At 37.3% G+C, this 23,438-nt stretch overlaps 1 pseudogene; it reads left to right on the top strand.

Moving 5' to 3' along the window:
* Positions 1 to 2,478: 2,478 nt before the first annotated feature.
* Positions 2,479 to 22,514, top strand: LOC144250630 (uncharacterized; annotated as a pseudogene).
* The last annotated feature ends 924 nt before the right edge of the window (positions 22,515 to 23,438 follow it).

Genomic DNA, 23,438 nt, shown 5'->3' with positions numbered 1-23,438 from the left:
CATTGGTGTTGAAAAATCTCTCAAATGCAAGGAATGCACCTCAGAGGCAATCTCCTGCAGCTGGCCACCCACAGACCCCCACACCCACCCATCCAAATCTCCATCCCCCTTTAATTGGGTGTTGGGTGCTGTTGGATTGTTAATTATTGGGTTAAACCCAGTGTTTTACCCCCAAGAATCCCAAGGTCTAGCTTGTTGGTTTTGTCTTTTTTGTCACAACAAGACAAAAACCATTGGTTTTGTTTTTACTTTTCCTTGCCTCTCAAGACAAATCTGAGGTCCATCCAGGGACCTATATCAAATGGCACTGGTAGCTTAGGAAAATTTCTCATTTTCTTTAAGAAGACTAACAGCAGGAATAATTTCCCTCATGGGGGACGGAGGGGTTCTGGCCCCAAGGTGTCCCCGGCTCTTTCCTTCTTCTCACCCACATAATCTTCTCATCATGGGCCAGACAACTGTCTACTGCTCGTCCCTGAAATCCTAGGCATGTGCTTTGACCTTCTAAGTCTTCCTTCAAGAGAAATGTTCCCATTTCACAAATACAGAAAAACTTGTCCCCCAAATACCTGGATTGCTGTTACTGAGAAGCAAAAGAAAAAAATACTGAAGATGGGGACTGGGGCTGGGGCTCAGTCGTAGAGCGCTCACCTTGCACGTGTGAGGCCCTGGGTTCCATCCACAGCACCACAGAAAAATAAATGGATAGAATAAAGTTATTGGGTCCGACTCGAATAGAAAAAAATATTTTAAAAAATAAATACTGAAAAGGCAATGTATTCTAGCAATTAGGGAAATGCAAATTAAAACTGCGCTAAGCTTCTCTTTCACTCCAGTTACAATAGCAATTATCAAGAATACAGTAACAATAAATTGGTGAGGATGTGGGGGACAGGGAATGCTCACACCTTGTTGGAGGCACTGCACATTGGTGCAACCCCTCTGGAAAGCAGGATGCAGAATCCTCAAGAAACTAGGACTTAAACCACCATTTGACTCAGTTATCCCACTCCTCAGAATATATCCAGAGGAATTAAAATCAGCATACTACAGGGACACAGCCACATCAATGTTCATGATAGCACAACTCCCAATAGCTAAGCTACAGAACCAGCCTAAATGCCCAGGAACAGATGAATAGATAAAGAAATTGTGGTATGTATACATGGTAAAATATTGCTCAGCTTTAAAAAAGCATGACTTCATAACACTGGCCAGTAAATGAATGGAACTGGAGATTATCATGCTAAAGTAAAATAAGGCAATCCCCCATAACCAAAGGTCACATGTTTTCCCTGACATGTGTTATCTACATCACGAGGAAGGTGGGGGGAACAAAGAGAAGTTCAGTAAATTAGACAAAGGGGCACAACAGGAAGGGAGGGGAGATAAGAACAGGAAAGACAGTAGCATGAGTCGACCATAATCTTCCTATTTAAATATATGAAAATACCTAAGTGAATCTGTCCATCATGCCACCCACACGAATGGGGTCCTAAGGAGAATAAGGTATATTTTATGTTTGGATAATTTTACCAAAATGGACTCTATGGTCATGTATAACTAAAAAGAATGAATAAAACAGAAAAAGATAAAAAGTACTTAAAAGGATCATGGGTCCAACTTGATAGAATCATAGCTGGATAAGGAAATTTCTAAACCACTCCCCCATTGGATGCTGCCAAAGGTGTTGGAGACTGTGGGAAGATGGAGGTTCAGGGCATGGGATGGAGAAGATAGGACCCCCCCCATTCATCTGTATGTGCAGGGGTTCCAGGGGGCAGGTAATCTCGAGGCCTCTACAGTTAACAAAGGCAGAGAGGAGCAGGGTGCATTGGAGTCTATGGAGTTATTTACCAAATTAGGAAAACCTGGAATTGGCTTTCCTGGACTCCCAATCAAATGAAAATTTTTATTCCTTAAAGAGAGAGACCCTTGAGCCCCTCTTAATGAGAAGTGTTCTATGTATTATGTGACTTTTTGCACCACTGAATTGGGGGGACAAGACCAGAGCTGTCTTTGGAAACACATTGACTTTGTTTGCATCAAGACAAGCAGGAAGGGTCTGTCTTTTGTTGTTGTTGTTGTTGTTTCTTTTTTCTTGTCAAGTGCAGAGTATTCAGCTGATACTAAGGATGCACACCTGGGCAGGGGGTCTCTGGTTTTAGGAGGAGGCAGGATCCCATTGCCTGGGATCCAGGGGACTGTCAGGAACCAAGGTGGCCTTGATCTGTGCAAGGCTGTTATCCTGTGGCCACCGCAGCCTCCGCAAAAGCAAGGTGTTAAGCAACTCAGTGAGACCCTCTCTCTAAATAAAATTCAAACTAGGGCTGGGGAAGGGGCTCAGAGGTCGAGGCCTCTGAATTCAACCCCCAGTGCACCCGAGAGCTAGGGAGCCCTGGTGTAGCTGCGGTTTACTCAGGTCTGCACTCTCGGGGTCTCTTCTGTGCTGATCTCCTTACTCTGCCTCCAGCCTCAATGTGGGCTCCAACAGATTCAACTCAGCTGGAGGAACATCAGCTCTCAGGCTGCCAACTGGGTGGTAAACTCCTCCAGGGTGCCTGCCAGGCCCCCAGTGAGCCTCCACCCGTGCTGGCCATGACGCACTGGGCAGTTCCTATGGGGCGAAAGGCCAGTTCTGCTTGGAGAATTTTGCACATATAAACAGAGGACAAGTCAGCCTTTTGAAGATGCTTTGGGTGGTCTTATTATAGGAAGAGATCCAGGTGATGAAACTTTCAAGAATTGACTTCAGTTTCCTAACATCAAACCCAACAGAACTTAGAATTCTGGTCACCCTAACCCTAACCCAATGCTGAGACCTCAAAAGGAAAATAAAAACGAAAAAAGTTGCACCCAAACCCTGCCATTCTTGTTTCCTCCTTGCCTGGAGCGGATTTCACCCCCGTGTCACTCGAAAAGAAGGCTTGCTGGGCTCAGGCTTGGAGACCAGAGACTGACTGATTACCTGTCCAATCAGAAGCCCCCGTGCTGAGCGCTGTCCAATCCTGAGCGTAGCCAGCATCAAGGGGCGGGCCACCGCGCAGGAAATGGGATTTATTTCTCCGCGGTCCTTGGTTCCACTCAGATTTCTGCAGTTGGACTCCAGCCTTCGCTCGTGCTCAGGATCCCAGGTGGCCCTGCCATGCAGGAGCCGAAGCTCCCCCGTGCAGGCTTGGCTGCTGGGCACCAGGAGATGGTGAGTGTGCTGTGGCTCCTGGTGCCTGGACAGGGAGGCTCAGGAGGGAGGCGGGGCAGGGAGTCTGTCTGGTGGGACCAGCTTTTGGGGGAACCCGAGTTGGCCGACACTGACTCCAGGGGCTCTCTGCAACCACAGGCCTGAGCCCATTGGGGACAGTGCCCCTCTGTCCCCCTGTCCAGCCGGGTGGAGAGCGTGACAGTGGAGGAGACTCCTGGCAGCCTCCCCATCCCCTGGGGCAGCCTCAGCCCCTGCTCCAGTCCTTATCTGGCAGGTGAGGGAGGCAGCCTGGCGTCTTCCTGGGCTGTGGTGATTGACAGGTGGGACCACTAGAAGAATCCAATTCCAAGCCAGGCAATGGCACACACCTGTCATCCCCAGTGGCTGGGGGTGGGGGCTGATGCAGGAGGATTGTGAGTTCAAGGCCAGCCTCCACAAGTGGGTGAGGCACTTAGAGACTCGGGGAGACCCTGCCTCGAAAGCAAACGCAAAATAGGGCTGGGGATGGGGCTCAGTGGTGGAGTGCCCCTGAGTTCAATGCCTAGCACCCCCCCTCCCTAAAAAAATCAATTTTCCAAAAACCATTTTTCTGCAGGAGGGAAGCTGCAGTGAACAGGGATCTTGCCTATTCCTAAACTAGTTTTGTGGAGTTAATTAATTTATTAATTTTTAAAATTTTTTTGGTGGTTGTTGTGTTTTGGTAGTTAACAGAAGGGTGCTTTACCACTGAGCTCTCTCCCTGGTAGTTTTTAGTTTTTATTCTGCCCGCTGATCTAGCTAAGTTGCTGAGATTGGCCTGGTTAGGGTTTGATTGATAATGACTTTTCCGTTGCAATTAAGTGTATGATTTTTACAACCACGTGGTTTCGTGGGTGGACTCTGTTGAAGTCGTGATTCCTTGATGACAATTGTAACAGTACAGCTTCACAATGCACGTGTTAGGTAATAACTTATTATTATTATTTTCTCTTATAATTTTTTGCTCTTATAATTCAAAAGTTTCTTGGTTAAGTTTACATATATTTAACTTTGTGGATGAATTTTAGGATTGGGTGCTTCCATTAAGAGTAAAGCATGCTAGATTGTTTATTAGTGCATCAGAGTTACACATAATACCACATGCATATGGCACCCGTGTAAAACTGACCCATGGTATTTTACACTATTTTTAATCTGAATATCCCATGACTATTAATGTATTATCCTGGTCCTATGAACTGATTTCAGCAAGTCCATGTGGCGGGGGCTATCGTGTCTTTAATGGCAAAACACTTTCCACAAATAATTAAGAAGCACTTAAATTCTTTGAGTTTATTAGAATTCTTTTGTTTCCTATCTTCATTGATACTGTTTAATTTTCTCTCTGATAGGCGTTTATTTCACATTTCTCAGGTTTTAAAGATTTTGGACTCTTTTTATTCTCATTATTGAACACATGGGTATCTCCTGTGCAAATTGGCAGCTCAAGTCTCCTCCCTGAATTTCTTCTGTGGTGGATTTCAGAGTGTTGGGAACGTGAGAACCACAACTCTGTGGGCTCTTTCCTACCCAAGGGGGCTGGGATCTGCAGGGGTCTCAGGTTTTTCTTCCCCCTGAGCTTTTCTTTCTTTTTTTTGGGGGGGGGCATGGGGCATAGTGTATTGAACGCAGAGCCCCTTTCCCACTGAGCTACATCCCTCCTACTTTTTATCATTTATCTTGAGACAGAGGCTGAGACTGGCCTTGAACTTGGGCCTCAGCCTCCTGAGTGGCTGGGATTACAGGTGTGGCCCTCCTGCCTGGGTCCCCCTGAATGTTCTAAATATAAGGGAAGCAAAATGTCAGATCCAGAACCCCATCTCCCAGACTAAACCTGTACACATGTATCAATGAATCCCTCAAATTCAAGTCCCTGTTCCCATTTCCAGTACAAATATGTGTGTGCATGTGTGTGTGCATATGTATTCTCCCTTCCTCTCCGAGGCCAGACTCCTTGTCAGAATGTCTAGGGCTGAGTGTCCTCTCTGTGGACTGCATGTCCCAGGGGTCTCATGCCCTCTGTGATATTTTCCTGGTCCTGCTTTGGCTCTGCCTGACACAGGGATCCCACACCTGGCTCATCTGAGGTCTCCTGAGCGTCTGGTACATATCAGCCACCTGTGGACTTATGAGCAGGTGCATTTAGGGGAAGTAGTTTCTCATTGGAGCAGGTGACTGCCCTGTGGCTGGGACGAGTCTCCTTATCCAGAAGCCACTTCAGAAGTTCCCTGTCCTGACTCCTGTGGATACCTGAACATCATTGGGCATGCAGCCATTTATTAACACACTGGTTCAAGTTCCTTTGGAAATACATCCAGAGTGGTTGTTAGCTTTTAAAGAACTCCATTCTATTTTTTAAAATGGCTGCACTAAACTGATATTCTAGCCCCATGTGAGCAGGTCTCTTTCTCCATACCCACTTTGTTGGAGGACTAGTTCCTTCGCCTATTTGATAGGAGCCTTTCCCACAGCTGGAGTCGGGCTGCAGAAGGTCTCCTACTTGGCTGGTGACTGAATTCTTGTTGGTCAGAACCCAGGCTGCCTGTGCTCACTGCAGGAAGGTGGTGTGAGCCTATTCTAGAAAGAAACGGGGTTTTGACCCCTTTTGCTGCACTCCTGGTGTGGATTGTAGCACAGGGAAATACTCAGACATCAATGTGAAGCTCCTCCTTTGTGATCCAGGGAGATATGCACATACTCAGTTGCCATTGCTCCCAAAGCTTGGTGGGTTAGGATGGAGTCCATGAGTTGGGGAAAAATGTTGGGACCCTGAGTGCCTGGACATACTCCTTCCAGAAAGAACTGGTTAGACCTGGAGTTATTTCTGAGGTAGGGGGGAGAGGGCTCAGGCAGGGCTGCTAGGTGGACTGCATTTGTCCTGTGTACTCTTAGGGACTGGCTACAGAGGAGCTCAACTGTTAGCAACCACAGTTTGCAGATCATGTTGCAAATCCCTTGTAGGGATAATCTGGGACCCTTGACCTCACTCCCCTGCTGCCCTGGTCCCATGGATAAAGCTCATGACTCTCCATGGCCATAGAAAAGCAGTCCTTTTTCTCTCATCCTGATACTTGTGTATATCCAGCTCTTTCTTCTATGAGCACCAGACAAATTGCTTTTCCAGCTACAAGTCATTTAGTGTTCATTGTTTTCCATTTCTGACCCCAATTCAGTCTGCCTCCACTCTGGGTGCCACTGGATGGGGGTATTCTGTCCCAATTATGTGGCACATTGCTCAAGGCAGGACTAATGCCCACATGTCCCCCAACTTTGCCTGCCCTTTGGATGGTAGAGATTTTCTGAGTGGTCCAATGCATAGGTCTCTCAGTCCATGTATAACTAACTTTAAGAGGGACTCAAAACAGAAGTAGGTGTTTATTTGGTGTATCTATGTGTGAAGAGAATCCAGGAGTCTCCTATTCTCGTATAATTTTGAAACCTAATCCTACTCAATATGTGCTTCTTTGGGATGCTGGAGTGTAATCCAGTACCACACACATCCTGCAACCAAGCCCTACCAGTGCTATGCGCCTCCAGTTTCCACATGACCCTTCATGTTGGGTTGCCTTGTTCATTCACATCAAATCCTCTGCTGGAGATGGTTGCATTTATCTAGGCCTTTTCATTGCACTTCATAATAAAAATGACATTTACATACATATTGAGTCATCTATGAAATTTCTGCATTGTGATTTTTTTTGGTCCTCAAATTACTGCAATATGATAATTTTATAACATGCATTAGTGCCTGGTAATGATAGCTCCTGCTTTTGCTCTTAGAGTTCAGAATTCTTGGCTAATTTCATATCAATTCAACCTTCCAGGAGAATTTTCAAACTGTTTGCTTTGGTCCTTTCTTCAATGAAAAGGAAACCATGGTGAAATTTTGATGGGGTGTTATCATAGATGAACCTGAGGGAAGCTGTCCTCTTTATAATGAGGAGTCCTATCATCTATACCCAGGATGTGTAATTCAGTCTTTTATGTGCTAATCTGAATTTGTATTATTTTTCAAATTCTGCAAATGTACTATTTAAGTATGCTTATATGTGAAATGTGACATTTATGTGACAGCTATATAAAACTGACAAGGTATTTCATAGTATTTATCAAACTGTATGCAATATGGCAAACAAAATGTGGCTGATTGCCAGAAATGGTTATTTTCCATAGTTTATAATTTATCTATTCCCAAATGGACATCCTCTTTCACCAGACCCCGGGTCTCGGCTCTGGAGGAGCGTGCTGTGTCCCCATATGAACAGGTGCTATAGGGTCCACATCTGTTTCTGTGGACCTTCATGATAACCCCACATGTTTTTCAGAACTGTCTCAATTTTTGTTCAATGTGACTTTATGATATAGTCCCTCCTTTCTAAAGACGTTGATTGCTTTCTGATGAAGGGACATTTAGATACCTGCTATTTGAAGGGGCTGTTCATGGCTCTTGCCTGCGATTCTCTCACAGTCTCTGTTCTCCTTTCTTAGAAGAGTTTGGTTAAAGGTGAGGCAATTGGTTTCTTTCACCTGTCACTTCTCCTTGTTCTCTTTAATGGTGTCATTTGAGGGATAGAATTTTTGTTTTCATGTATTCAATTTATAAATTTAAAAATATTTTGTCTGTAGCTTTGAGAAGGACTTTTTTTAGTTCTTTTTTTCCTTTTGTGAAATTGGGGATTGGATCCCTGGAGTCCTATTACTGAACACTATCCTCAGTCCTTTTAAAATTTTTACTTAAAAAATTTAATTTTTTCTTAATTTTAAATAATTACTACTGCCTATTTGTTTTTAAATTTAGGCAGGGTTTCACTTAGTTGCTAGGGTAAGCTTCACAATTGTGATCCCCCTGCCTCAGCCTCCAGACCACTGGATATATCAGGTATGTAGCACCAAATGCATCCTATCTCAGTTAGTTAGTTAGTTTGTTTGTTTGTTTCTTTTTTTCTAGATGTTTTTTAGATCATGATTTTTTTATGGTTTTTATTATTTTTTTAAATACACCACAACAGTGGAATGCATTATAATCCTTATTTCACATAGAGCACAATTTTTCATACTTCTGTATATAATGTATGTTCACATCAATTTATGCAATTATACATGTACTTTTTTGCATTACAACTTTTAATACACATATCTATCACAATTTTTCATCTCTTTTTGTATATAAGGTATGTTGACACCCAATTCAAGTCTTCATACATGAACTTTGTATAAAGATGTCCATCACATTCCATCATCCTTGCTAATCCCATGTGCCCTCCCTTTCCCCTCTGCCCTACTTAGAATTCATCTATTCCTCCCATGCTCCCCTTCCCTAACCCACTATGAGTCAGCCTCCTTATATCAGAGAAAACATTCGGCATTTTTTTGGGGGGGGGGGATTGGCTGACTTCACCTAGATTTATCTTCTCCAACTCCATCCATTTACATGCAAGTGCCATGATTTTGTTCTTTTTTAATGATGAGTAATATTCCATTGTGTATATAAGCCACATTTTTTTATTCAGTCATCCACTGAAGGGCATCTAGATTGACTCCACAATTTAGCTATTGTGAATTGTGCTGCTATAAACATTGACCTGGCTGTGTCTCTGTAGTGTGCTGTTTTTGGTATGGTCTGAGAAGAGAAATAGTTGGGTCAAATGGTGGTTCCATTCCCAGATATCCAAGGAATCTCCATACTGGCTGCACCAATTTGCAGTCCAACCAGCAGTGTATGAGTGTACCATTTTCCCACGTCCTCTGCAAAACTTATTGTTGTTTGTCTGCATAATCGCTGCCCTAATGACCGGAGTGAGATGGAATCTTAGAGTGGTTTTAATTTGCATTTCTCTGACTGCTAGAGATGATGAGCATTTTTTCATATAATTTTTGATTGTGTATCCTCTTCTGAGAAGTGTCTGTTCGGGTTAATTGATTGGATTATTTGTGGGGTTTTTTTTTTTTTTTTTGGTGTTAAGATGTTTGAGTTCTTTATATACCCTAGAGATTAGTGCTCTAACTGATGTGTGAGGGGGTAAAGATTTGCTCCCAGAAAGTAGGCTCTCTATTCTATTGTTTTTTTTTAAAATGAAAATCTTTAGTTTAAATTGATCCCATTTGTTGATTCATGGTTTTAATTCCTGTGCTATAGGAGTGTTATTAAGGAAGTTGTGGCCTAATCCTGCATGATTGAGATTAGGGCCTACTTTTTCTTCTATTTGGAGAGTCTCTGGTTTAATTCCTAGACCCTTGATCCATTTTGAGTTAACTTTTTTGCATGGTGAGAGAGAGGGATTCAGTTTTGTTTTGCTGCCTATCGATTTCCAGTTTTCCCATCACCATTTGTTGAAGATACTATCTTTTTTTACAGTGCATATTTTTAGCACTTTTCTCTAATATAAGATAATTGTAGGTTTGTGGGTTGGTCTCTGTGTCCTCTATTCTGGGCTATTGGTCTACCAGCCTGTTTTGATGCCAGTACCATGCTTTTTTTGTTACTATATCTCTGAAGTATAGTTTAAGGTCTGGTATAGCAATACCACCTGCCTCCCTTTTCCAGCTAAGAATTGCTTTATCTATTCTGGGTCTCTTATTTTTCCAGATGTATTTCATGATGGCTTTTTCTATTTCCATGAGGAATGCCATTGGGATTTTGATCAGAATTGCATTAAATCTGAAGAGTGCTTTTGGTAGTATGGTCATTTTGATAATATTAATTCTGCCTATTCAAGATCAAGTTAAATCTTTCCATCTTCTAATGTCTTTGATTTCTCTTTAGTGTTTCATAGTTTTCATTGTATAGATCCTTTACCTCTTGTGGATTCCCAAGTATCTTTTTTTATTGAGGATATTGTGAATGGGGTTGTTTTTCTCATTTCTCTCTCAGAGGATTTGTCACTGATATACAGAAATGCCTTTGATTTACGGGTGTTGATTTTATATCCTGCTACTTTGCTGAATTCTAGTTCTAGAAATTTTCTAGTGGAGCTTTTTGAGTCTTCTAGGTACAGAATCATATCATCAGCAAACAGTGCTAGTTTAAGTTCTTCTTTTCCTATGCTTATTCCTTTAATTTCTTTCATCTGTCTAATTGCTCTGGCCAGTGTTTCAAGAACTATATTGAATAGAAGTGTGAGAGATGGCATCCCTGTCTTGTTTCCAATTATAGAGGGAATGCCTTCAGATTTTCTCCATTTAGAATGATGTTGGCCTGAGACTTGGCATAGAGAGCCTTAAAATGTTGAGATAAGTTCCTGTTATCCCTAGTTTTTCTAGTGTGATGAACATGAAGGGATGCTGTATTTTGTCAAATGCTTTTTCTGCATTTGTTGAGATGATCATAAGGTTCTTATCTTTAAATCTACTGATGTGATGAATTACATTTATTGATATCTATATGTTGAACCAACCTTGCATCCCTAGGATGAATTGCACTTCATCATGATGAACCATCTTTTTGACATGTTTTTGTATTTGATTTGCCAGAATTTTATTCAGAATTTTTGCTTCTGCTTTTTAGAGGTATTGGTCAAAAGTACACTTTCCTTTCAGTGTTTGTCTGATTTAAGCATCAAGGTGATTTTGGCCTTATAGAGTGAGTTTGGAAGTGCTCCCTCTTTTTATATTTCATGGAATAATTTTAGGAGTGTAGGTGTTAGTTCTTTTTTGAAGGTCTTTTATCATTTGAGCCCTGGGCTTTATTTATTTTTTTGGTTGGTAGGCTTTTGATGTTATCTTCTATTTCATTGCTTGAAAATGATCTGTTTAACTTACTCAGTTTGTGTAAGTCACATGATTCTAGACATTTGTTGATGAGTTCAATATATTCTGTTTTATTGCAGTACAAATTTTCAAAATAATTTCTAATTATCTTCTGTATTTCTCTAGTGATCATGGTGATATTTCCTTTTTCATCATGGATTTTAGTAATTGGAGTAGTTCTCCCCTTCTCTACAGTAGCATGGATAAGGTTTTATCAAATGTATTTGTTTTTCAGAGAGCCAACTTTTAATTTTGAAATTTTTTTTTAAAAATTAAAAATATATGGCAGTGGAATGTATTATAATTCTTATTACACATATACAGTACAATTTTTCATATCTCTGTATATAAATTAGGTTGACATCAGTTCGTGTGTTCATACATGTACTTTGGATTATGATGTCTATTATATTTCACAATGCTTGCTAATCCCTTTCCCCTCCCTATTCCTCCCACCACATGCCCTAAATAGAATTCATCTATTCCTCCCATGCTCCCACTCCCTACCCCACTATGAGTCAGCCTTCTTATATCAGAGAAAACATTCAGCATTTGTTATTTTGTGTTTGGCTAACTTCACTTAGCATTATCTTCTCCAATGCCATCTATTTACCTACAAATGCCATGATTATATTTTCTTTTATTGCTGAGTAATATTCCATTGTGTACAAATGCCACGTTTTCTTTATCCATTCATCCACTGAAGGACATCTATGTTGGCTCCACAGTTTAACTCTTGTGAATTGTGCTGCTAAAATCATTGTGACTGTGTCCTTGTAGTAAGCTGTTTTTAAGTCCTTTAGGTATAGACCAGGGAATGGGAAAGCTGGGTCAAATGGTGGTACCATTAGCAGACACTTTGTCAATTTTTATTTGCTTCTTTTGTTCCAATTTCATTGATCTCAGCTCTGATTTTAATTATTTTCTATCCTTTACTGCTTTTGGTGTTGATTAATTGTTTTTCCTAGGGCTTTGAGATGTAATTTTAGGTCATTTATTTGACTTTTTCTTTTTTTAAGGAATGAACTCCATGCAATGAACTTTCCTCTTAGTAATGCCTTCATAGTGTCTCAGAGATTTGATATGTTGTACCTGTGTCCTCATTCACCTCTAAGAATTTTAAAATCTCCTCTTTGATGTTTTCTGCAACTCATTGTTAATTCACTAGCATATTATTTAGTCTCCAGGTATTGGAGTAGTCTATTTTTATCATTGATTTCTAATTTCATTCCATTATGATCTGAAAGAATGCAGGGTAGTATCTTTACTTTTCTGTATTGCTTAGAGTTCCTTTTTTGGCATGACATATGGTCTATTTTAGAAAAAGATCAATTTGCTGCTGAGAAGAAAGTGTCTTCACCTGTTGAAGGATGAAATAGTCTATGTATGTCAGTTTAATCTAAGTTATTGATTGTATTATTGAGTTCTATAGTTTCTGTCTAGATATTGTTTGGAAGATCAATCCAGTTGTAAAAGAGGTGTGTTAAAGTCACCCAGAATTATTGTCTTGTGGTCTACTTGGCCCTTAAACTTGAGAAGAGTCTGTTTGAACATAGATGCTCCATTGTTTTGGAGATGTATATATTTATAATTGTTCTGTCTTGTTGGTGTATGGTTACTTTAAGCAGTATATAGTGTCCTTCTTTATCCCTTTTGATTAACTTTCACTTGAAGTCCACATTATTTGATATAAAAATAAAAACCCCTACTTTCCTCCACATTCCATGTGAGTGGAAGTATGTGTTTTAATATTTATTTTTTGTATATGGACACAATGCCTTTATTATTTACTTTTATGTGGTGCTGAGGATCCAATACAGGGTCTCACATGTGGTAGGCCAGTGCTCTACCACTAAGCCCCAGCCCCAGCCTGAGTGATATATTTTTTTCCAACCTGTCACCTTCAGTGTGTGGGTGTGTTTTTCTATGATATGAGTCTCTTGGAGGCAGCATATTGTTGGTCTTTTTTAAATCCAATCTGCCTGTCTTTTGATTGCTGAGTTGGAACTAAACTTTCAGAGTTATTATTGAGACAAGATTTGAATTCCCAGTTATTTTTGTTTATTTTTTGGTATTTAACTAAGTCAGTTTCTCTTTGATAGGTTTTTCCTTAAGAGTGATACTACCCTTTTCTGATTTTTTATTGTTGTTCATTTCCTCCTCATGGAATACTTTGCCAAGGGTGTTCTGTAGTGCAGGTTTCTCATTGTAAATTCTTTTAATTTTGTGTGTGATAGAAGGTTTTTATTTTTTCATCAAATAATATCTGAATCAAAATCTAATTGTTAATCAAAATTTAATTTTGCTGGGTATGATTCTTGGTTGGCATCCATTTCTTTCAGAGCTTGGTTTATATTGTTGCAGGATCTTGTAGATTTCAGGGTCTCAGTTCAGAAATCAGAGATCCTGATTGGTTTTTCCCATATGTAATTTGATTCCTTTCTCTTGTGGCTTTTGAAATGCTCTGCTTCTCCTGTATGCTAGATGTTTTCATTATGATTTGCGTTGGTGTAGACATGTTGTGATCTTGTTCATTTGGTGTCCTATATGATCCTTGTATTTGATTTCCCAATTCACTCTACATGTTTGGAAATTTTTCTGGAATTATTTCATTGAATAGATTTTCCACTTCTTTAGTTTAGACCTCTATGCCTTAATCTATCCCAATAGTTGTTAAATTTGGTCTTTTCATAGTATCTCACAATTCTTGAATCTTCTGCTCCTGGTTTCTTACCATCTTCACTGGGGTCAACTTTATTTTTTCAAGATTATATATTTTGCCTTCAATGTCAGAGGTTCTGTCTTCCAAGTGATCTATTCTGTTGGAGATGCTTCCTATTGAGTTCTTAATTTGGTTTACTGTTTCCTTCATTTCAAGTATCTCTGTTTTGTGGTGATTTTTTTTTTCAAAATCTCTATCTCCTTATTGAAGGAATCTTTTGCTTTCTATATTTGCTTATGTAGCTCTTTATCAAAATGATCCTTTGCTGCCTGTACTTTCTCTCATATCATCCTTTAATTCATAGACAATTATGTACCTTATCCCATTTATCCTACTATTGTGACCATGGATTCTAATAATGTAGCATCTTTGTTTGGGGTACATTCTTTCTTGGTTTCTCATGTTGTTCATGCATCTTCCCTTCCAGCTCTGTGTTTTTAAGATATATAGTCGTGTAGGCTCATTGTTTCCCCAGTGGGTTTCAATACCTTTCTTTTTTAAAAATTTATTTTTTTAAATACACGACAACAGTGGAATGCATTACATTTCTTATTGCACACATAGAGCTCAATTTTTCGTATCTCTGTTCAGAAAGTATATTCATGCTAATTTATGCCATTATATATGTACTCATTTCTTTCTGTAATACAACTCTTAATACACATATATATCACAATTTTTCATATCTCTGGTTGTATATAAGGTATGTAGGCACCAATTTGGGTCTTCATACATGTACTTGGATAATGGTGTCATCACATTCCACAATCACTGCTAATCCCTTGCCTTCATTATGTATGCTGGTAATTTGAATTTTCTCTCTCCTTCTCTTCATTAGCATAGCTAGGGGTCTGTCAGAGAACCAACTTTTTGTCAAGGTTTAATTGTTTCTTTTAATTCAATTTCAGTTCTAATTTTAATTATTTCTTGTGTTCTACTGCTTTTGTTGTTGATTTGTTCTTCTAGGGCTTTGAGATGAAGTATGAGATAAATTATTGGATTTTTCTTCTTTTAAGGAATGAACTCCATGCAATGAAGTTTCCTCCTAGTACTGCTTTCATAGTGTCCAAGAGATTTTGATATGTTGTGTCTATGTTCTTTTTTACCTCTAAGAATTTTTTAATCTCCTCAATGAACTCTTCTGTAATCCATTGTTCATTCTATTGTACCAAATTTATTCACTCGTTGAACTGCTTATAGAAAGTGAAATAATTCAAGTTTGTCTTTTCACGAGGTGGAAGTGTCACTTTACATGTCTCCAAACATTAATATTTTATGAATATTTTAACCATTGGGAATGTTTCATGGATGGTTCTTGAAACTAATTGTATTGGGGATCTCAATCTGTCTCATGGATAGAAAGCAGAGAGAATAGGAAGCAGCCTGTTTTCAAAAGCTTTTTTACCAGTCTTTTTTCTCCCTTGTACAAAATCACCTTATGAGAACATCTTTGAGAAGTCTGATTTGCATATGGAATGTCTGCCAAATTTCACATTCACTGATGACAGAAAAGGTAGGAGTTGGGCGTTTATTCAGTGCTTGGGTTATGGTATATATATCTTTCACATCACTCTGATATGGAATATATATACTGTATTTGGACTCATGTATTTTCCTCTGAATTAGATAATGGAAAGTATCTTATTACATAGTTTAAGTCACTCTCCTAAATGACAGTAAGTTCTACAAACTCTTAATTCAAATTAAAAACTGAATAAATGGTTTGGTCCATGTTCAATTTATCTAACAATTTTTATTTCAGGAGCCATTGACATTCGGGGATGTCGCTATTGATTTCTCTGAGGAGGAATGGGAATGCCTGGATCCTGCTCAGCAGAATTTATATAGAGAAGTGATGTTGGAGAACTACAGCAACCTAGTCTTTGTGGGTGAGCATAACTTTCCTTCAAAATTACTAAGTATCATTATTTAATTTTCTTCCATTGAAGTATATCTTTTGGGAACTTCTCCAGAAGAATGTGTTGCAGATTTATGCTTTCAATAAAGAAGATGGGGTAGTTCTTGGTGCTGACAAGACAATGTTAATGATGTTTATTTTCACCCTTAATGTTTTTCTTTGGTGGCAAGATATATATCTTTCACTTGAAATATGGTTGACTTAGAGGAATGCAGTGATGTAAACTCCTGTAGCCTGCATATAGCAGAGGACATAGTTGAGGTAGGGGAGGAAGCCTATATTCAAAAAGGTTCATTGAGACATTATCCAGCAGAAAATATTTTTGAGAAGCTTTGAATTCTTTCTCTTGTTATCAGAAAAACCTGTCCTGGGCTGGGGATGTGGCTCAAGCGGTAGCGTGCTTGCCTGGCGTGCGTGCGGCCCGGGTTCGATCCTCAGCACCACATACCAACAAAGATGTTGTGTCCGCCGAGAACTAAAAAATAAATATTAAAAAAAATTCTCTCTCTCTATCTCTCTCTCCTCTCTCACTCTCTCTTTAAAAAAAAAAAAGAAAAAAAAAAGAAAAACCTGTCCTGTGTTTTGTGCTCTAAAATTATGTAGTATCCTGCTTTTTCTCCAGTAATGTCTCCGTACACTCAAATTAACAACAAAACACTCCCCTTGGCTTGTGAGTGTCAATATTATCTGACAGCTCTTCCATAATTTTAAAAATATTTTTAGTTGTTAATGAATTTCCTATTTATCCATATATGGTGCTGAGAATTGAACCCAGGGCCTCACACATGCTAGGCAAGCTCTCTAACACTACTCTACAACTTCAGACCTTCTTCCATTATTTGCAGGAAAGTTTTGCACATTTCTGGAGACCTCTAGGTCCACCCATTGTAAGACATTACTATCATAAGTCAGTTTCTCTAATCTTATTTGTACATTTTTTCACGAAAATTTCCTTATCAGAGTTTTTTCTGATATGTGTAATGGATTCTCTGTGAAATTATCTGCCATGGAATGAATGTCAAGTTGGACAAAGACTGCTGTTTTGAGAGATGGTGTAAGCTTAATTTGAGTTAGAAGATTTGTAAAATAATACATCTGTGGATATTTACAATTTGGTTGTTTTTTTCTCTTTTTAAAATTGTGTACAGTAGGTTCCATGTTTTAGACTGGGTTTCCTCATATCAGTTAATTGCTTCACAAACTAAGATATGTATGATTCTTGTTTGTATTGCCAATAATATTATATGTGCTTTTGCTTGTATAAATATTAAGCCTCTTTCGTCCATGACTTTTGTATTTTATCTTGATTGGCTTTTCATTCTGCTCATGTACGTAGAAATTGAAGTTTTCTATTTATAAGTGTAATGGGGATTGATGGCAGTGATACTCTCATGCTGAGCTACACACCAAGCTCCTTTTCACTCATATTTGGAGAGAGGTTCTCACTAAGTTATTGAGGATGTCTTGAATTTGCAATTCACTTGCCTCCGACTTCCTAGTAGCTGATATTACATGCATGCCCATCATTTGTATATGGATGAGCTTGTTCTTATTTATAGGATAAAAACCACATTATTTTAAATGTAGCTTTGAGAAATATTGCAATTCTCTTTATCTTTTAATTTTCATTGTAATCAAAACCACAAAATAAAACTTACTGTCTCCAAAATTTTAAATACACATTTCAGTAACATTAATTCAAATTTTTATGCAATATATCTCTACAAAGTTTACATCTCAAAAAATAAAGAATGCCTAGAAAGCAAGGGCTCGTTTCTGTCTCCTCATCACAAAACTATTCTCTTTTGTTCAGAAAGCTTCTTTTTTAGTTTAGAGATGTCATGTTCGTAGAATTCTGCAGTATTCTTTCTGTGACATATCAGTTAACCTAGTATACATACATTTTGTAAACTATATAATTAGAATAAATTCTTTGACTTCAAAGTTCTATAGTTTCTATATTCCAATATGGCTCATCATTCTTTTCAAGGGATATTTGGTTTGTGTCCTCCATGATGGCTCTGTTGAATAACAATGTAACAACACCGTTGTGCAATGTTTTTAATTTGCTATTGATGTGAGGGCTTATTGCCACACTCACTAAGAACTCCGTCTACCTGACTCCATGTTTGCATTTACAATTGAATGCTGCAACTTTTAGTATATTTTTTTAGCAGGGAAATAGTCGTATTTGTATTTGGGGGGATATTTATACAATTTAAAGGATAGATTTCTCTGCAAAAATTTTTTTTTTTTAACAATAAGAGGTTGACGAATACTACATGGAGCCTTTAGTTAACTTTAAGTAGCAGAAACATCTTTAAATTGAATCTTTCAATTTTGAACAACAGCATGCAAAAGAGTGTTCAATAAGTGACACATATTTAGGGATTTTTGAAAATCCCTACCACTTTTGACTTCAAATATTTATTCCATGTTGGTTACAAAATAACTATCACTTAAATATTTATTAACCTTTGTTTTAATATATAAAATTGATCTAATCAGCATAATATCCCACTTGTGATTAAGAACAGGGATTTTATAAGTCTATAGTAGTTTCAAAATATTTTCAAAGTCTTATGCTTTGCAATTACCATTTTGCTTCACTGTATTTCCCTTTTCAGTAAGTGGGTATTAATATCTCTTAGTATGACAGTGATTCTTTGTTTTCATTCAACCCTCTCAGTGTTTTCTTTGTGTGCTTGGGAAGTATGGAGTATGTAGCGAATGTATTTACTCTTAATTCAGAACCTAGGAAAAGGGTCCTTTTCTCTTTTGCCTCTTTTTAAAGTTTTTTTTTTAAAAATTTAAAACGTCTTCTATGTCCTATAACTGTCTTAAAGTATTGTGTACTATAATTTAGACAGCCCAGGTTTTGTTTGATCACTTTTGTATGTGTCATTATTATATCCCTTTGCTTTCAGTATGTGTGTGTTCTTAGATTTAGCATATCCTGTAGACTACCTACAGTTGCAATATTTAGACTTAATTCAGATATCCAAGTTTTGTTTTGATCAGAATTTTCTAATCTTGCTTTTGCCAATGAAAATCTCTAAAAATGAAGAATATCCTTCTCATACTTTGTATGAGTATCAACTTGACTTCACTTTATTAAAAAACTGAATATATTTATGTGTCCTTTTAAAATTATATTTTCGTTACAGGTATATATGCCTATTAACAGTATTGTTGTTACGCTTTTTTCTTTCAAATTCTATTGCAAAATTACATGTTTTATGACCCATCATTACAATAAAATAGAATTGTTTTTGCCAAGAAATATTTAAAATTTCATATGACAAATGATGCTGTGCACTTACATTTTATTATGAAAGATTACCTTTAGTACTTTTTGGAGAACAGATCCAGTGTTGATGAATAGTGTGTGCATTTTTATATGTTTAAAGTTTTCATTTTCCTTCTCTTTTGAAAGGTAGTAGCTGTGAATATAATGTCTTGGTTCATACTTTTATTCTTTCATCCTTTGAATATAGATAGACTCGAATTCCTTCCTGTGTTGTGAAGATTCGACTAAGGATTTCACAATTATATAGTTACACATTTCTAGGTGAGCCATCTTTTCCTCTTGGATGCTCTCAGTATTCTGAGTTTTTAAACTTGGATTACAACCTACTTTGAGTCTTTACAACTTGGAGAAAACTGAGCTGCTTGGATGTTCATTTTTTCTATTTTCTGAGATGTGTTTATTAGTACTGGAAAGAGAACTAAAGGGTGATTTAGCACTTTGCATTTTTTACTTTGTCTGGCCTTCAAATTTTGATGCTCTAGCTCAACCTCCTATGTTGCTATGTACAACTACCCCTGACTCTTTCAGACATTTTCTAAAGAAAGTCTTTAAACATACAGTTTCTGCTGATTACTATTAACAATTCTTGATTAATTTTTATTCTGTTTTTTTTTTGTGTGTATGTTGGTTTAGTTCAGTAAACTTTTTTAAAATGATAAATGACTATTCCCTTTGAGTGATTCATAACTTTGCTTACAGTTGATTTAGCCATAATTTTTTTTCTGTTGGTAAGCAGGAACCCCTTTTTGAACAGTCCCCAAATATTCACATGTTTCATATTTTTATCTTTAATGAAACAGAAGAAAGTTGGTAGATTTTGAAAATATATTCTGAAGGAGGAAAATCTTTGTGTAACACAATGTATTTTTCTCTACTATATTACTCTCCATAGTAATGTACTCATCTTGGATACTGTGAACACAAAGATAATTAGGTAATTCAAAGTAATTTTCTGTGTGTATTTTTATTTGATTTATCTATTTCTACAGTAATGATGGACTGGGATTTAATAATCTACACCCCTGCTGATATTATTTTTTGCTGTAATTTCTTAGGTCTGAAAAATACACTCAGCCCAGTACAATAAGTAATCATGTTTTTTATTTTTATTTATTACAGCCATGACTTCTCATCATCCTTGAGAAATTTTACCAGAGCAGGGAATAAATGAGAGAGAGGGAAGATATGGAAAGTGTGACTTTGACTATTTACAACCAAGAAAACAATGGGAAAATATAGGTGAGAGTAAAGTTCAAAAATTGTATTATAATAGACAAAATCAATCAGTAGTCCCTATTTATGATAAAAAATTTATGGTCAAAAGACATCAGAGAAAATTAATATCTGAAAAAAAATTCAATGTATTCCAATTATTTTGAGGAGTTTTATATGTCTTTAAGAATAAATCCACAGCCATTTTTGAACTGAAAGTCAATGTGGAAAATTTGAAATCTAGCCCATGCATCAGTTTTTAACTTGGCCAATTATAAAAGTAGCACTAATTTAAAATTCCAGTCAAACATTTGCACAAAAAAAAGGTATTTCTAAAAGTGATCCTTTTGGGAGTTTCTTTATAAAGCATCCATTTTTCTGAAATAAAAGATTAATTTCTGCTTGTGCCCAAATGGAGAATATTAAGAATTTTAGAAAAGTTTCTACTTCCCCACTATTTCTTAATGACAATTCTGATACAGATTTCTGGAAAGTGCGCTATATAGATAATGTTATAATTAACACAATAAGCCATGTCTCTACCCTGAGTAATGACCAGTATATTTTCCTTGGTGATAAAATTAATGAATATAGAGAAATCCTAGTCCTTTTCTACAGGAAATTTACCAAGATGACCATGTAGGAAAGCATTGCTTCAGTGATCAAAAACTAGTATTCATTAAAATATTCATAGCCAAGACAAAACCTGCAAGTGTAACATATGTTAAATGGCTCTTAACCACAGTACAGAGCTTTCTTAATACAAGAAAATTCATAGAAAAAGACAGCCCGATATGTATAGAAGATATTCAGCAGGCAAATGCTTTGATATATTTTTTAAACACAGCATATACTATAACAGTGATAAATTCTACAGATTTAAAGAATGTGGAAAAACTTTTAGTGAAAAGTTACAATTTGTTAAGCATCAGAGGATTATAATGAAGGAAAGATATGTAAATGTAAAAAGTTGGGAAAGCCTTAAAAACTTTTTCAACCCTTACTCAACACCAAAAAAATTTATTCTGCAGAGAAGACCTACCAATGTGAAGAATGCAATGCACTCAAGAACTTTACTCAACGTCACAGTGTTCATACAGAAGATATGCCATGCAAATGCAAAGAATGTGACAAAACTTCTAATAAAAGCTCCAATCTTATTTGTCACCAGTGGACACACCCTGGTGTGATGCCCTACATATGTAAACAATTTTGCAAAGATTTCAGTCAAAAACCAAGCCTTAAATATTACCAGAGAATTTATACCGGAGAGAAGCTTTTCAAATATAAAGTATGTGGCAAAAGGTTTAATAGAAATTCACATCTTGATTGCCACAACAGGATTCATACTGGAGAAAAGCCCTACAAATGTAAAGTGTGTGGCAAAAGATTTAATACGAACTCGCATCTTGATTGCCACAACAGGATTCATACTGGAGAGAAGCCCTACAAATGTAAAGTATGTGGCAAGAGTTTCAGTCAATAATCATCACTTACTCAGCACCAGTGAATCCACACTGGAGAGAAGCCCTACAAATGTAAAATGTGTGGCAAAAGTTTTAATAGAAATTCACGTCTTGATTGCCACAACAGGATTCATACTGGAGAGAAGCCCTACAAATGTAAAGTGTGTGGCAAGAGTTTTAATACAAACTCACATCTTAATCAACACAACAGGATTCATACTGGAGAGAAGCCCTACAAATGTAATGTGTGTGGCAAGAGTTTTAGTCAAATATCATCACTTACTCGGCACCAGTGAATCCACACTGGAGAGAAGCCCTACAAATGTAAAGAGTGTGCCAAAGCTTTTAATAGCACATCACAGCTTAATTGTCACAAAAAGATTCATACAGGAGAGAAGCCCTACAAATGTAAAGTGTGTGGCAAGAGTTTTAATCACATATCATCTCTTACTCGGCACCAGCGAGTCCATACTGGAGAGAAGCCCTACAGCTGTGAAGAATGTGGCAAAGCTTTTAATAGCATCTCACAGCATAATTGGCACAAAAGTATTCATACTGGAGAGAAGCCCTACAAATGTAAATTGTGTGACAAGAGTTTCAGTCAAAAATCATCACTTACTCAGCACCAACAAATCCACACTGGAGAGAAGCCCTACAAATGTAGAGAATGTGGCAAAGATTTTAATCAACAATCATCACTTACTCGATTCCAGAGAACCCATACTAGAGAGAACTCCTATAAATGTGAAGAATGGCAAAGCCTTTAATATTGAAGATCACATCTTACTAAACATTATAGATTTTATACTGGAGAGAAGTTTTACAATGAAAACATTGCATCAGTGTCTTTGAGGATGAGTCAACCCTTATTTCACAGCAATTCAACACTATTTCACACCAGACACTTGATAGCACAGAAATGATATAAATGTAAAATAGGTTACAGAGTCTCCAATAGTTGTTCACACCCTACTCAGCACCTCAGAATTCATACGAGTGAGAGAACATGGGGAAAAATTTTTGCAAAGATTTTGGCCATTGATAAAACATTTTTAAAACACTGGAGGATTTATAGCATATAGAAACCCAAAGAATGTGTCCAAGACTGTATTCAAATTTCCAACATTTTTAAATTTCTGACCTCATATCTGTAGCAAATGTGGAGTAGCATTTGTCCAAAGTGTGTACCTTAGATAACAGCAAAATATTTACAAAAACAGCTTGACAAATATAAAGATTGTAGTAAGTTTCTTATGTATAGCCCATCCCTTGAAGTATTTGAAACCTAGGTGGAAAAGAAAAAAACATTTAAATGTAGAAAATAGGTAATTGCTTTTGATATTTCCTGAAAATTTTCTTAACATCTTTAGCTGATATTGCAGAAATAAGAAAATACAAGTATACAATTGTGCAACACTAAAAGAATATAATTTTAGTATAAATCATCAATTATTAAAGAGTCTCATTTTTCACAACTGGAGAAATAATAATACTCAGAGTTGATTATTTCAGAAGTCTCTTAAGATTTATATGAAATTTAAAATTTAAATTTTTAAGAGTCTCTTACTTAGGGGCACTTAATCAGTAAACCACATCCTCAGATTTTTTTCTTTTAAATTTCGAACAGGTTTTGCTAAGTTGTATAGGGCCTCACTAAGTTATGGAGCCTGACTTTGAACTTGCAAAGCTACTCACATCTCTAGAGTCACGGCATGGTCCACCATGCCCATTTTACATAGCATTTTTATTTATATTTCATTACAGATGCAATTTGATACTAAATAAAGTGTGGATTTCTTAATGTAAACCTTGTCATGCATTTAATGATGTTATTAGGTCACACATAT

Source organism: Urocitellus parryii, chromosome 16 (genome assembly GCF_045843805.1).
Source record: "Urocitellus parryii isolate mUroPar1 chromosome 16, mUroPar1.hap1, whole genome shotgun sequence".
NCBI lineage: Eukaryota > Metazoa > Chordata > Mammalia > Rodentia > Sciuridae > Urocitellus > Urocitellus parryii.
The sequence above is the reverse complement of the archived record's forward strand: the minus strand, read 5'-3'. Positions and strand labels throughout refer to the sequence as shown.